General features: G+C 42.8%; 1 protein-coding gene and 1 pseudogene across 5 annotated transcripts in view; one reads left to right on the forward strand and one right to left on the reverse strand.

Annotated features, from left to right (window-relative positions):
- Nucleotides 1-16,866, reverse strand: part of MSANTD3 (Myb/SANT DNA binding domain containing 3) — a 310,518-nt gene that overhangs the window by 17,594 nt on the left and 276,058 nt on the right. The window lies entirely within an intron of this gene.
- LOC147722940 (cytochrome b-c1 complex subunit Rieske, mitochondrial pseudogene) lies at nucleotides 9,806-10,618 on the forward strand (annotated as a pseudogene).

The raw sequence follows: 16,866 nt of genomic DNA on the forward strand, positions 1-16,866 counted from the left end.
GTAAGGAGCATTATAGAGGCACAAGCTACTGCCTAAGAAAGAGGCAGTTTATTGAGAGCACCCAGATTGTTGCATCAAAGTATAACATAGCCCCCCCCCAAGCACTAAAAAGAAGGGTAAGAAACAGGCTATGACCGCAGCACCCCCCCCCCTGAGCCAAAGGAAAACAAACAAAAGGGAAAGGAACAGGAGGAGGTGGGGTGAGGGGGCTTAGGACCTAAGGTCAAAGTTACCCCATCTTTAAGATCATTTTTTAAAGCTAAAGTGCAAGAACAGCTCGCCGAAACCCTACATCCCAATAAAAAACACTTGGTCCACAATCTTCCTGACAACACAAGGGGGAGTATGGAGGAAGGAATGGTAAAAGAGTCACTGCAGACACTTGAAACAGAGGGTAACATAGCAAAAGAAACCCTGACTACAAGCACAGATAGCGCAGAATGTAGTAAGCAGTATCCCAAAACCTCTGAACTCCCTCAGAACTCTACAGATCAAATACTGGAGAGAATGTTAGAAGAAATGAGGGCTAAATATGCAATCTCTGAGGAAAATCAAACTAAGATACAAGAGGCTTGTGAGATGCTGGACACTAAGTTGAATGCACTTGGGGAGAGAGTAACAGCACTAGAGGCAGCAGTGAAGGTTCTGAGCAAAAAAGTGGAGTCGCACCAGAAGGAAATCAGGGCTCTGAAGTCAAATGAAGGAAGCCTCAAAGAAAAGTTAGAATGCTTGGAAAATCAAGCAAGGAGGAATAACGTAAGTATTTTGAATGTGCCAGAAGGGCGAGAAGGTGATGACATTAAAAAATACGTAGTATTATTACTAGAAGAGAACTTCCCCCTGGGCAAAAGCAGCAGTTTTAGCGGAAGATATACAGAGGATGCATCAAGACCCCTTCGGAAAAAATAAGATGAGGAAAAACCCTAGGAAAATTCTGATACATTTTAAAACCTTCACCCTCAAGGAAAAGATTCAGAGTGAGGCCCTAAAAAAGGGCTCTTATAACAAAGATGCGTGGTCTTTCAGAATCCGATCAGGTATTTTTAAGGCAACCCAGGATAGACAATGAGAGCTCGGACAGCAGATGCAGCAATTAAGATCCTTAGGAGCGATAGTCCAGATGAAGTTCCCTGCCGCCCTAAGAATTATGTGGAGGAACAAAATGCAAGCAAACAAAATGGAATCCACTCAGAGTGGTGGTGGTCCCTAAAGTGATGGGGAACACACAGTGTTGTTTAAATGCCCCTCACACACCAACAGGCCCCTTGGTGTCATGCTTCATCATCGGGGCCTTCGCACCCCTCTACGGGATGCGGCGTGCTACGACTCACGACTACGTAGGAGCACTAAGTAGTGAACTATGTGAGGGGTGTGTGATTTCATCGGAGCGGCGTTGAGGGGAAGGCAGGCGACTAGCTTTGCAGTAACAGTTACTTTACTGAACAGTAAGGAAGGATCCCCCCAATACCACGCATAGGCTCATGAGGTTATGAGATTAAGAACAATAAGTTTTTCTTCAACGCCAATTGGGGCGCAACTCACCTACATATAAAACATTGTTAGGTACATTACACATTGCTGTAAAAAAATTTAAAAACACTTTTATATTTACATGTGAGTAAGGTGAGGATATGTGCTTATCCTTGTCCTGAAGAAGGAGCCCCTGAGCTCCGAAACATGTTGACACTCTGAAGTGGTTGTAATACCCTAATACAGAGGTCTTCAAACTTTTTGATGCCGAGACCCCCTTGTAAAACCTTTTTAGGGGTAAGGACCCCTTCTGACAAAAGTTTCTAAAAACTGGTACTCCTCATCATCATCTTTTGACAACCATAAATGCGCCTGTTAGACCTCATCACATCCATCCATCATTCATCCACCCACACTTTCACACATCAATCCATCCTTTCATCCTTCCATCCATCCATCCATCCACCCTTTCATCTTTCCATCCACCCATCATTTATCCCCCCACCTTTTCACACATCCATCCATGTATCATTCATCCATGCAATCTTTTATCCATCCATACATCCATTCTTCATCCACCCACCCTTTCATCCATCCATCCATCCATCCACCCATCATTCATCCCCCCACCTTTTCACACATCCATCCATGCATCATTCATCCATGCAACCTTTTATCCATCCATACATCCATCCATACATCCATCCATCCTTCATCCGTCCACCCTTTCATCCTTCCTTCCATCCATCGACCCTTTCATCCATCCTTCACCCATCCAACCATTCATCCTTACATCCATCCTTCATCCATCCACCCTTTCATCCTTCCATCCATACATCCATCCTTTACCCATCCATCCACCCATCATTCATCCACCCACCTTTTCACACATCCATCCATCATTCATCCATGCAACCTTTTATCCATACACACATCCATCCACCCATTCATCCTCCCATCCATACATCGATCCATCATCCATCCACCCCCCCACCCACCCTTTCATCCATCCACCCATCATTCATCCCCCCACCTTTTCACACATCCATCCATGCATCATTCATCCATGCAACCTTTTATCCATCCATACATCCATCCTTCATCCGTCCACCCTTTCATCCTTCCTTCCATCCACCCTTTCATCCATCCATCCGTCCACCCTTTCATCCTTACATCCATACATCTATCCTTCATCCATCTATCCTTCACCCATCCAACCTTTCATCCTTACATCCATACATCCATCCATCCAACCTTTCATCCTTTCTTCCATACAACCATCCTTTACCCATCCACCCTTCCATCCACCCATCATTCATCCACCCACCTTTTCACACATCCATCCATCATTCATCCATGCAACCTTTTATCCATACATCCATCCATCCACCCATTCATCCTCGCATCCATACATACATCGATCCATCATCCATCCACCCTTTCATCTATCCACCAACCCACCCTTTCATCCATCCACCCATCATTCATCCCCCACCTTTTCACACATCCATCCATGCATCATTCATCCATGCAATCTTTTATCCATCCATACATCCATCGTTCATCCATCCACCCTTTCACCCATCATTCATCCACCCATCTTTTCACACATCCATCCATCATTCATCCATGCAACCTTTTATCCATACATCCTTCATCCAGCTACCCTTTCATCCTGCCTTCCATCCACCCTTTCATCCATCCACCCTTTCATCCATCCACCCTTTCATCCACCCATTCATCATTCATCCACCCACCTTTTCACACATCCATCCATCCTTCATCCTTACATCCATCCATCCATCCATCCACCCATCATTCATTCACCCACCTTTTCTGTGCCTTTCTCATGGGGGAGGGGGGGGTCAGTATCTCCCTGGGTGCTTTTCCTTCTTTCCCGATCATGGGAGGGCATCTCTGTGCCTCCCTGCTGGGGGCGGGGGATGTGTCACGGGACCCACAGCTCCAGGCCAATATCCATTGACCTCAAAGGGCAGGCTACACTACAGCCTGCTCCCCCAGCCCCCTCCCCCACTTCCCCCAGCTCGAAACGGCTTCAGGGACACACACAGCCACACCCGAGTACTTGACAAGTCTTTTACTTGTTAATGAGGCATCGAAGTTTTTCACACCTCGGTGTGAATTAGGCCTCGCCATGAGCACCCTCATCAGCCCAAGCCAAGGACAGAATCTGCGACCCCCTTCAAAGGACTCCACGACCCCCCTGGGGGTCGCGCCCCACAGATTGAAGACCTCTGCCCTAATACGTATATTTACAACCCCGCTCTGCACTTTTTTAATAATACCAGCCGAGGACTTAATAAAATATTTTTTTTTTCCCTACGTGCCAGGTATTTTTTAAGTAACTCACTTTCACTTCACCTCACTCACACTTCCCTTTAGAAACACACGCCCCTCACATAGTTCACTACTTAGTGCTCCTACGTAGTCGTGAGTCGTAGCACGCCGCATCCCGTAGAGGGGTGCGAAGGCCCCGATGATGAAGCATGACACCAAGGGGCCTGTTGGTGTGTGAGGGGCATTTAAACAACACTGTGTGTTCCCCATCACTTTAGGGACCACCACCACTCTGAGTGGATTCCATTTTGTTTGCTTGCATTACCAAGGGAGACTGAATCCACTGACTCTCTCTCTCCCCCCTGTTGTTTATATCTTAGAGGAACAAAATGCACAACATTAGGGAACCAAAAGAGGCTGAGCACTTCCTGGAACAAATACGAGATCAAATGCGAGAGCAACAGTAGAAAACAGTAGAAAACGAAAATAAACAACCGAGTGGTGAGCATGAAGCTCCAAGAGGGCTATCAATACTGCCCAGTGAAGAAAGAAGGGAGGCTTCTCCAGGGAGGGATGAATCAATAAAGACAAAAGCAAAAAATATAAACACATGGGTGGCGAGCAAACTTGGGGAAAAAACAACAAGCATTGAAAATGCAATAGGTCTCGCCTTTGATTAAGTTAAAGCCATTAGCTTTGCTAATGGTATTGTATAGCAAAGCAAAAGACTTTAACTTAATGAAAGGCGAGACCTATTGCATTTTAAATGCTTGTTTTTGCTTGCAGTGGAGTGATCATTTAGAAAAACAAGTTCACAGCACTATAACATTTTGTGCGCAACTGCATCACTAGACAATTTAACAGCTGTAAGAATTAGGGAAAAGTTTTGCTTAACACAATAAGATGACACATTTACGTTAAGTGTCTCCCTCGTCCTGGACTGTCCACGCGTTACCCTCTCCCAGCTCTGTCTTATTAGCAGCGGGTCTTAAGGATAAAAACAGAATTACAAAGACTAAAATGCAATGAATTTTGTGTTAACCAGCATATCTGAGAGTCACAAGCATGAGCTAACTATAAACTGTTCAAAGGCGCTAAACGAAGTTTAAATGGAATGTGTGCCATTGTGACCTTCTAAATAAGAAATAATGTTCAGGTGTCTCCATGCTAAAAAGTAAAAAATTTATTCTGGATTTAAGTTATGTTCAAAAAAATTAATATTACAACCACTACTGCTGCTATGAGTTTATTGTTTACACTCAGAGAGCCTGAGACTGTTTTTTTTACTGCAACCTCTATATAAAGATCAGTTCATGTAAGGAAAATGATGATGCTTTAATGTTATATGAACTGTGATTTTATTCTGTATGCTGAATCAACTGTAACAGTTTTTTTATCATATGTGTTTGTAGTTTTGCTTTTATGGTTATTACATTTTAACTGAATAAAGCTTATTGAATCGAATCGAGTTATGTCGTCTTTTGTGGAATTTTTATAAAATAAAAAATAAAAAACACCACATTGACTTTTCAGCTTCTCTGGCTCAACTTATTTCTGAATCTACACAGAGACCCACCCCAAATAGTGTTTGCACATTTAAAATATATACTGCAACTAGATCGTAGCTTAAAACATGGTGGGGAGCAGTGTTTTTCATCAAGTTGCACCTCCTATCCACAATAGTCTGGGATGACTACAAAGGGATGTGGGATTCATTGGCGGCAGACAATGAAACACAGAGACTCATTGCTTGCCAGTCGTTATGTTTAGTTATGGAGGCAGACCACAGTACAATAATGTAGGAGTTGAAACAAAGCTTTTTTTAAACGATTCGAAAGCGTATGCGCGCTTCGGAAACCTATTTGTTTATTTTTCAAAAGCACACACACGCTTCCTGAAGACTTTTGAAAAACGAAGCGCGACGACTAAAAGTCATCAACGGAGCAGGAAGCGGAGCAACTTAAAGAAAATAATAATAAAAGTGTGTGTATGCGACTTGCAAAGGAGGTCAGTTTGTGGATCTTCAAGTTTAGAAGACACATTCGCACCCTAGTTACAATCTGAGATTTACTCTTGTCCACGGAAAAAGTAAGTCTGTATTCATGGTGAAAATTCCCCCAAAGATGGCGTGGGTGAAGGCAACGAAATTTCAACACATGGGGAAAATCTCAACATTTTAAAGTGCAATAGCAATTTTGTGTTATGTGTACACACGCTCAATAATCCAATGCATAGATTTACAAATACATGAATGGAAACCTGTGTAAGCAGCATGGAATTAAAAAAATAACTTCACTACCAATCTGTGGATCTGCAACTGTTAATATCCTTGTTAGCCAGAGATGTACTCCAAAGGTAGACTGAAACAAACTTTCGCTACAACATTTCCAGCTGTGCCCGCCCTCAATAAATGCTTAAATTACTGTCCGAAGGGGCTACAGAGACCCTCGCCGCACAGCAGGGCCAGCCAGGAGCCACCCGGGCTCAGCATGGCACTGACCTCTGCTGGGCGTGGAATCAGCATGGCAGTCAGAGATTCATGTGCAAGTCATCTCTTTCTAATGATGTCATGCTAACCACTCCCCCCCCCCCCTCCCCCTCGAATCATGATTTTAGGGACCAGGCCGGACCTCTGCGTGCAGTGACCTGTCCAGGTGGAGCCCAGAGCAGGGGGAGCAGAGAAAACACCCCAAGAGAGGGCTTTCCAAGGGGATGGGAGGAGGGACGGGGCAATCTCTCAGACCAACACTCGCCTGTGATGTTTGCTTCAATGATACCTCACAAGTCCTCTCCACCATGCACCTCCTCCCAAACACTCTTGTGCGTGGGAAGCGGACGGATAAAATGGCGGGCAGTTCAACAGAGCGAGTGAGAAATAGATGCTTGTGGGGTTTTGGGGGCAATCTGTAAGTGAGGCACGCATTAAGGAGACCGAGAGACTGTGGAAACAAGACAGGGTAAACGAGGAGGGACCGGGAGCGCACGAGAGAAGAGAGGGTGAAAGTGGAGCGGAAAGAAGGAAGGGTGCAGGGGAGGGAGAGCAGAGAAGAGACGCGACGGGGTGGTGGAAGCGGAAGGGATACACCAGATGAAAGCCACAGGTTGGAACCAGAACGCTGCCTCCCTCCTGGTGTTATGGGGCGAGAAGATGGGGCTCAAGAAAGGTACGAGACAGGGTTGTCCCTTATCTCTCCTACTTTTTAATCTATACATCAAACTCAGAGCGCAAAACCTCAGAAATAATTTAGCAATATCTCCTTTTCGTTATCAAGGGTGGGAGAAAAAAGTTGCCCTCTACGCAGACGACCTAATAATCTTTACGAACGACTTTGTGGGGTCCGCTAACATCATAGAAGAAACTCTGGAACAATTTGGGAGAGTATCTGATTAATCAAGCAAAAACGGGAATCCTGGAATGGAATACTCATAGTAATAACCAACTTGTAAAGGAAAGGATAAGATATTTAGGCCTGGAATTGGTTAGAGACTTAGATAAAATGGCCCAGATACATTTTAAGAAAAATTTAACAATATAACAAAAATGTAAATTTTACCCAGATTTACCTACATTTTTAGCTTGGTTCCACTAGGGAATCAATAAAGTAACTACAAGGGGAACTAAACAGCTTTATATGGTCATCAAAAGGGTCAAGAATAGCATGGAAAAAACTAAGGAGGAAGAAAGAACAAGGTGGGATAGCAAGTCCTTAAATATTAGAATATTATAGAGCTTTTCAGCTTAAATATATGAGAAAAAGGAAATAGTACATTGGAGAAGGGAATGCAGGAAATGCGCCTTTTAAAAAAAAGAAGTCTCACGATGGTACTGGGCCCTCATATCAGCTGGTGAGGAGGACTTCTCAATTTCAGATGCAACCTGGGGGAACAACCTGCCGACGCTGGATATACAAAAAATATGGCAAGTATCTATGGAAAAATGTTGGTCTATTGTAAAATCTGCTGCTTTAAGGAGAAACCATTTGTTTACCACTCATAGAGCTTACTGGACCCCGAAGAGGTTATCAAAGTTCAGCGGGTCAAAAACGAGGAACTGCCCCAAATGTGGTAAGGAGAAATCAGACGACTTGCAGATGTTTCGGCAGTGCCCCCAGCTCAAAAAATTCTGGCAGGAAGTGGGTAAGACTCTTGACACCCTACTAGAAAGACCAATTGATGTAAGTATTGATCTTGTTGTATTTGGGGTGGACCAATCGGAATGCCTAGTTAAGTTAACAAAGAAACAATTTTAATAGCAAGAAGGGAAATATGTATCAAATGGATAAGCCCGGTACCCCCTACACACTGGGAACGCTGACATCAATTCATCAAATAAACGAGATGGACAGGAGGGGGAAACCGAGTAAAAAATATAACATTTAGGAAATTTGGAACAGTTAAGCCGACCGAGTCAGTAACTACAAAGAATATTTTTATCGAAAGTATGATCTATGATTGTCCAAAGTCCAATGATTAAGCAATGGCAATAAATAAACAGGCAGAATGCCTGTTTGAGTAGCCAGGAAGGCTAGCTCCCCCCTCGGAAACATTTATTGGAATTGGTAATGGAAATAAAGGGACCCCTACCAAAAACCAATGGGAGACACCCCTGTAGGGTCAAGAAACTACAGGGTAGTGAAGGGTCGGAAACAGAAAGGTGGGGTCCCAGACAACACCTTACACAAACTATTGCAGAATGAGGACACTAAATTATTATTATTTTTAAAAAAAAAAATATAAAAGCTCTTCTCTCTTTCCGCTGCCCCCACATTAATCTATCACATATAGTTTGAATCCCTTGGACCTGCTTTTTAGTTAACTCCAGCGGTACTGCCCTGAAATAATAAAGCACTTTAGGAAGGACAATCATTTTTAAAACATTGAGTCTGCCCACTAACAGCAAATGCAGACACTCGAGCTGCTACTAAACCCTTAGAGACTATATAGCTCCAATTAACCTCAATAAGTTCTTGTAAAGACACTCTAATTTTTATACCTAAATATCGTGCTTCATCCATTACGCGGCTCTCCCCCAGACATGCCTGATCCGTACATAATATCTGGGTTTTAGCTGCATTAAGCTTGTATCCAGAAGCACGCCCAAATTCTTCAGCCATCTTTTCTATCTCACCTATAGCCTTTGCTGCGTCTGCAGAGGCTATAACAATATTATCTGCATAGGCTAGAACACGTACCAAATGATCTCCACATTCCATTGATCTTATCCTATCAGTATGCTCCAGCATATGTACAAATGGGGCAATATATAGTGCAAACAATAGTGGAGAGCAGGGACATCCCTGTCTAGTTCCCCTATGAATAGATACTTGCTGGGATTCCCTGCCATTGACACAAATTATGGCGCGTGGTGATTAGTAGATACTCTGAATTGCCTTAATAAACCCTAGCCCGAACCCCATCCCCTGCATGACCTCCCACAAAAAAAAAACAGGATAAGCGATCAAACACCTTCTCTGCATCTAAAAATATTAAACCAAGCATTTTATGGTGCACATTAGAGTAATCAATATGAGTGATGACTACTTCTGCCTGGAATAAATCCATGTTGGGACCTACAGACCAAGGGCGTGATAACTCGCACAAGCCTATTAGCCAAAATCTTAGAATACATTTTCCCATCGGCATTCAACAAAGATATTTGTCTATATGACCCTGGTATATAAGGAGGTTTATCCTTTTTTTTTTTAAACACAACAATGTTTGCCTCCTCCCAAGATAGAGGCACTTTCCCCGACTGGGCGTCCTGGAAGATACTCAACATGTCCATTTTCAACACCGGGAAAAGCAGCTGATAAATCTCTAACAGTGATTTATCCAGTCCAGCAGCTTTCCCACATGCTAGCTGGCCTAGTGCTTCCTCTAGTTCTTCCAACGTTAATGACTCGTCTATTCATTTTAGATCCTCCACAGTAATTTTATTCATGTCAATTTTTTCAAGAAAATTCTTTATGTCTAGTTCGATCAGATCCTGTTGCTTATACAACTCATGATCCTGTTCCCGGTTGGGAGAGTATTCGCCATGTTGTCGGTAGCTGCCCGTTCCGGGCCCTTTTTGCCCTATCTGGCCGCCACCTCGCATGCAGTAGCAGGTCCGCTGGTCACCGGTGTTCCGGTGGTGGCTGATAAGTTACAGCTGCTTGAGATAAAGAAGCCCTTCCTGACCAGCGATTCGCTTCTCGGGCGGGCCCCCGCGAGTGGGCCTAAGGCTATCGTAGGCATCAACGGTCCTTCTGTTGTCCGTTTTGCACACAACGATGTCACTGTTCCCGATTTTACCAACTAAAGACAACCAGAAGTATTAAATCCCACCAAGTCTTCGCAGGACAGTGTGGATAGAAGAAGTTACTCCTACTTGGAAACCGGAGTAGCAGCTGTTTCTACAGCATATGCTGCTAAGAATATAGTCACAGAGTTTATCATGACGATGGACACCTCTGCCGATGTTTTGGCAATGTCGAAGATTGAAGACAAGCTATCTGATATTCCAGAAGGCAAGAATATGCTGTTCAAGTGGAGAGGAAAATCACTTTTTGTTCGTCACAGAACCCAAAAGGAAATTGACCAGGAAGCTCAAGTCCGTTTGGCTGATTTAAGGGACCCACAGCATGATTTAGACAGAGTCAAAAAAACAGAATGAGCTATTCTAATAGGAGTCTGCACACATCTTGGCTGCGTACCCATTTCCAATGCAGGAGATTTTGGTGGCTATTACTGTTCTTGCCACGGGTCGCATTATGATGCATCTGGAAGGATCAGGAACAGCTCTGTTCCTTATAACTTAGAGGTTCCTACTTATGAATTCACTTCTGAAGACCTTGTGATTGTTGGGTAAATCAGAATAACGAAAAGTTGATTCAACCTATTCAAAGTCTTGTTAACTTGTATTCTGTTGGATCCTCCACACTAATTTTATTCACGTCAATTTTTGGAAGAAAATTCTTTGTCTAGTTCGTCCAGATCCTGTTGCTTATACAACTCCTGATAATACTCATAGAAAACCCCCAAGATACCTTCTTCTGTTTCGACCGTTTTGCCCCAGCATCAGTCATGGCCGAGATTATCTGAGAGGCTTGTCTAACTCTAAACTTTGTGCCAGACCTCACCCCGTTGACTCTCCATATTCATATCTATTTTGTTTAAATGTCTTATATTGAATGGCAATTTCCTTGCATCAAATCGAGTTTATTTTAGCTTTGACACGTGCTATCTTACGGTGTACGGTGTTACAGTCTAATCCTTGTCTAAGAGTATTTAACAGTTCCACTTTCGCCCACGAAGCTCCTCCAATAATTGTTGCATTACTGCTTGGCTTTGTTTTTGCTTGAATAACCCAAAACTTACCACCTCGCCTCGTATTCCTGCCTTAAGGGTATCCCATATAATCGGGTTAGATGCTGATCCCCTGTTTATCTCTAGAAAACTCCAAGCCCACCCAAGCATATGATCTCTAAATACCTTGCCATTTAATCATTTTCTGTTAAAAGTAAATGACCTTCCGACCTTCTTCTGTCTAGTAACTGTAAAAAAACAAGGTTTAAGGTTATGATCACGGCTGGTAAGATTTGGAGTAGGATATGTAAATATTTAGGTATTTCACAATTGAATTTTTATACTCCACTTGACAATGCCGTTAGGTTCCCAAAAATATTCTGGGACTACAAAATTATGTGTTGGAGGACGAAGGGGATTAGATATCTGGGTGACATGTTTCAGGATGGGGTTTATGCTCATTCTCGGAACTTGTTACAAGCTATGAACTCCAACATCAGGATTTTTTCAAGTATTTATAATTACAAGACTATTTGGTTAGGCGCCAGCTACACTAAGGTAGCATCAGGCTATTACCAATAGTGGAGGCAATTAGGAAGAGGGCTAAAATATGGGTTTTATATTCCATGTTAGTTGAGTCTCAGGATGATGATTCGGCTGTTCAGGATCGAAAATGGTCTGCAAGATTAGGGTATGAAGGAGAGTTAATGCAGACTCCCATTGATAGGGCAGGGAAAATATTGCTGTCTTCAAATCTGCAAACACAACATTATAAAACTATTTTCGATCTGTACCATACACCAGTGCGTATGATGAAGTGGGCTGGGGATCATGATGGAAAATGTTTTAGGTGTAGCGCCGACAGAGCTGATGCTGTACATATCTTTGTTGACTGTACGGCATTGACACAATTCATACAACAAAAAGATGTTTTTGCAAGAGGTTTCAGGTATTTTAATACCAATCATGAAGGAAATGATGTTATTAGGGGTATGGCATCAAGTCTCAAGCGAACAGCAAATATATCAATTTAGATATATTACATATATTGCTACAGCAGTGGCGCGGTTATGCATTGCCTCATGCTGGCTTCAAAGAGAGGCTCCTATTTTTGAGATGTGGAGGGCTAAATTCTACAATGTATTTAATATGGAGCATAGTTTATATTCTTTAAAGTCACCCAGACGGAAAAATCTTCGGCTACAGATTTGGGACTCTATGATACGTTTTTTTCATTTCAAAAGATTTATACGATTATTTCACAAAACAATCATAAAAGCATACAAAATATGTGCAGTTTACATTCCTCTAAAAACACTCTATTATTAATATCACTTAAAAGTACCAGTACAGAGATATAAAGATAGAAAACATAACAGGGATGTATACATAATTCAGCACATAGGGATAAAACTTGAAGAGTTAAAAAAACATACTTTTTCTGGCGGCCATGGATTTTAAAATAAATAAGGCTGTAAAAAAACATACATCTGGATCCTCTAGGGAGAACAATAGACTCATTGCTGATTTTGTCGTTATTACACCCTTTATTTTGAATAATGGTTTCAAATACATAATTCGAAAGTGCAAATAAAGATCACAGATAAGTAAAAAAAGCACAGTGCTCTGCTTAGTAACCTTATCACAAGGGCAATGGGAGGAAGGATGATTTTTCATACGAGGGAATGCTACCAAATTGTGGACTATTCCTAATCGTAATCTGGTGAGGACAAACCGATGGGATGGTCTAGTAACAATCCTCAGATAATGTTGGAAGCCAAGTGTCACCACGTTGGAGACATACAATTGTGACGTTGTTAACAACATATTTGTATCTCTCCGGAAGTAAGTTTTCTTACTCGTGTAGCGACCCTTTAACTCTTTCTTGGGGATATCGGATAAACAATCAGGGTCAGCCTAGATATCTAGATTGAATATATCCTTAGCTGTTACCACAACATAATGGATCTATGGAATCATTGAGCACTTGTCTAGGAGAAGGCAATCACTAATAATAATCCTGGTGAAACCAGTTTCTTCCTTCATTCAGACTGCTCTTCATACCATCAGGGGCCTTAGACTAATTTGGTCAGACAGAAAATCCAAACCCAATTCCCGGTGTGTGATCTCGTTCGAGGCTGATTTAGGTAGACATAACAGTCTTTTAAAGAAAGCATTTTCCTCGACCTGTAGTTCGGTATTCCTACTATGTCCCCAAACACCGGATCCATATAATGCGATTGATACACATCTACAACGGTAGATGTGCAACATGTCATGAATGCGACGATCCCCAAGCTTAGTCGCGAATTTGAAAATTCCGTGGGCACTTTTAGACATTTTGGCCTTCACGTTGATTATTTCTTGGGACCACATACCATTGCTACTGAAAGTAATCCCCAAATAACAGAATTGTTTTACAATTTCTATTTTTTTATCCTCTATATAGAATGATTTTAACTTTCTCATTTTCTTCCCACACTGCATAATGAATGTTTTGGTGTTGTTGATTTTCAGCTTCCTGCCCTTGATAAAACCCGCAAACTTATCCATTAGCCTCTGCAGGCCACAAGGGGTTCTGGATAAAAGCACCGAATCATCGGCATAAAGCAGGACCGGGATGGGCAGGCCGTCAATTTGTGGGGCATCTGAGTTGACCTGTTCAAGTTCGGTATCAATCGCGTTTATAAAGAGGGAGAAAAGTAGGGGCGCAAGGACGCACCCTTGTCGAATACCCAAATTAACATGGATATTATTCGTACATTCTCCCCCTTGGCCATATCTTATATTGGCAGATAATTTTGAATATAATCTAGCCAAAAATGAAATAATCCCAGGCGGGGCACCTTGCTCTAATAGTGTCGACCATAACAATGCATGGTCCACAAGATCGAACACGCTCCTAAGGTCCGCAAAGCAGAGGAACAGCGACCCCTGCTTAGCGCGCGTGTAATTTCCTATTAGAAGGTCTAGGTTAATACACTGTTCTATAGTTCCCAGACCCTTGCGGAACCCAATACAATATATGAATAAATTATTTGATTTTGGGCCCATAATGATATTATGGTTGAAATAGGTTTTGTTATTGTCTTTTGACCATGTTTGGCTTTTCCTTTCTATAGACTGCATTCCTACTGAAATACTTTGTACGTACTGACCATGAAATGTATGATGTGTGTCTGTGTCATGGATTGATCTAATAAAAAAAAAAGAAAAAAGAAAGTCGAAAGCTGTCAAATGACCCCGCTCAATCTCCACACAAGGAGGTGGAAACTGGACAGGTTCAGATGGAGGACCGTCCCCTGCTGCTGCGACAGAAGATCCTCCCGAATGGGCAGTCTGATCGGAGGATCGATGGCCATGTGCAAGAGCTCTGGATACCAGACTCTTCGTGCTCAGTCCGGAAAGAGGTGGTATAGGCTGAAAGGCGTATAGAAGACTGCAACCCCACTCGCAACGAAATGCGTTGCAGACCGAGTGCCGCCTTGAAAATCCCAACACGCAGATTTGCTGACATTGCGTGTTCTCTTCGGTGGTGAAAGCATCTAACCAATGCTCTCCTCACCACTGAAAGAGACCTTGCACCACCTCTGAGTGAAGACACCATTCGTGATCCATCATGCACCGGAGGTTGAGTTTGTCCGCCCTGGCGTTCAGAGAACCTGCCAGGTGTTTCACTACCAGGGACATGCCCTGATGTTGCAGCCACTTCCAGAGACAAAGTGCCTCCTGACATTAGGTCCACTACCCCACCCTGCCCTGTTTGTTGCTGTACCACATGGCAGTGGCGTTTGTTTGTGAACACCTGCACTACTCTTCCTTTGACAGAAGAAAGGAATGACTTCAGTGCAAGACGGATTGCCCGAAGTTCCAGAAGGTTCATATGGAGCCCAGATTCCGCCGGAGACCAGAGATCTCTGATCTCCGCCTCTTCCAAGAAGCTGCCCCACCCTGCAAGTGAGGCATCTGTCACCACTGTGAACTCCGGATGGAAAAGTGAGAAGGATCTGCCGTTGACCCAATCCTGGTTCATTAGCCACCACTGTAATTAGTGTGCAGTGCCCTCAGATTTGGACGCAATCTGAAAGATTCCCCATATGCTGTGCCCACTGAAACCTCTGGTCCCACTGCACAACTTGCATATGCCACCTCGCATAATCCACTGGCAGGATGCAGGAGGTCATGAGGCCCAGTAGCTCCAGGGTCAATCTTATCAAAACCCGGGATAGAGGCTGAAAGATCGGAATAATAGCCCGAATATCCTGGACTTGCTGCTCGGGAGGATAGGCTCGAAACTGCGCAGTGTCCAGAACCGCTCCAATGAAAAGGAGCTAAGCAGTTGAGGGTCAGTGAGCTATTCAGGATTGAGCCGGTAGTTACTGACATAGTAGAGGGACTCAGTCCCTACATTCTGACGTCCTGTCCTTCTAACACACAGTTCTGCATTACCAGCAGACTCCGTGCAACACTACCCTCTCTGGGTGGTGGCACAAAGGCCCTTCTGTGACACTTGTGCAGGGATTTCTTTTTAACCAATCCACCTCACAGCCATTAGGCCCCTTTATATTATTGCAATCCTTTTAATACGGATATTGCTCCAATAACATGATTTAATAAATGTTAGATCGAAGATGGTAAAAAGCGCGAATGGCATTTTTAAATTCGCCTCTAAGCTAGGGGATAGGCGAATTAGAGATATGATGCAGATTTACAAGGCAAGGAGTGTCTCTATTGCATTATATGGGGCAGGGCTGTGGGGTTACACCAATATAGGTTTGTTGCAAAGGGAAGAAAATATCTTCCTCAAAAAACATTTGTGCTTACCTACTTCAGCTGCAACTGATTTAGGTGTCCTTATTCTGCTAAGGCCCTTGATGCTTTGGCAAGCGATTTGGCGAAAGGAAGAGACAGTGTTTAATCAACTTGTTATCAGGGATTGTCAACATGGAAAATTGTACTAAAATACCCTGGCTTAAGTATGTTGTGGACAGTTTTCAAACTATCTATGGGATCAACATATTTTTAGATTCATGTTCCGTTGAAATTATTTCTAAACAAGAAATGAAAGATATTTTTATGTTGCATAGAACCCAAAACCATCTAGCAGCGAATGGTTGCCTTACTACAGTTCAGCTTTATAATAAATATACCGAAAGCGAAGGCTACCAGCTGTACTTGAGCATGGTAACTAGACCAACCCATAGATATGTCTTAACAAGACTCAGATTTGGAATGGTCCACGTTTTGGTGGCCTTCCCCCAACAAAAAAAAGTACCCTGTTGGCCCCTGCCCATGCGATGGGCACTCGAAACAAAGCACCCTGCACTTTATGCTAATTTGCACCCTTTTTCTGAATGTTAGGGTTACTTACTTGAAACCTTTGTTCGTAAAGTATGGCATCTACAATGTGGATGACGCCATGAAGTTGATTTATAATATGAACTCCCCGGATAAATGTTTTTATATTGCCACTTTTATATATAAATCAATCGAATCTAGGAAAAGTATGATATTTTAAAAATTTGTCTATTTTAACTTTTGTTTTAATCTGTATTTTTAACTTGTATTTGCTGCTTTGAATTGCATTGCTTGTGCTTTTATGGTCATTGTTTATTACCGAATAAAGCTTCATGAAATGAAATGAAACAGGTCTGAACAACAGACAGCATTGGCACCCTGAGTAATTCTTATAGGGCATTGAGAAATGGCCCAATGTTGGGGCTATCTGCATCCCTAATGAACAAGTTACTTGCCTCAGGTAACAATGTATCTGGTAGAGACACAGTTTAGCTGTAGATTCCCTTAACTTAG

Source organism: Lissotriton vulgaris, chromosome 4_1 (genome assembly GCF_964263255.1).
Source record: "Lissotriton vulgaris chromosome 4_1, aLisVul1.2, whole genome shotgun sequence".
Lineage (NCBI taxonomy): Eukaryota > Metazoa > Chordata > Amphibia > Caudata > Salamandridae > Lissotriton > Lissotriton vulgaris.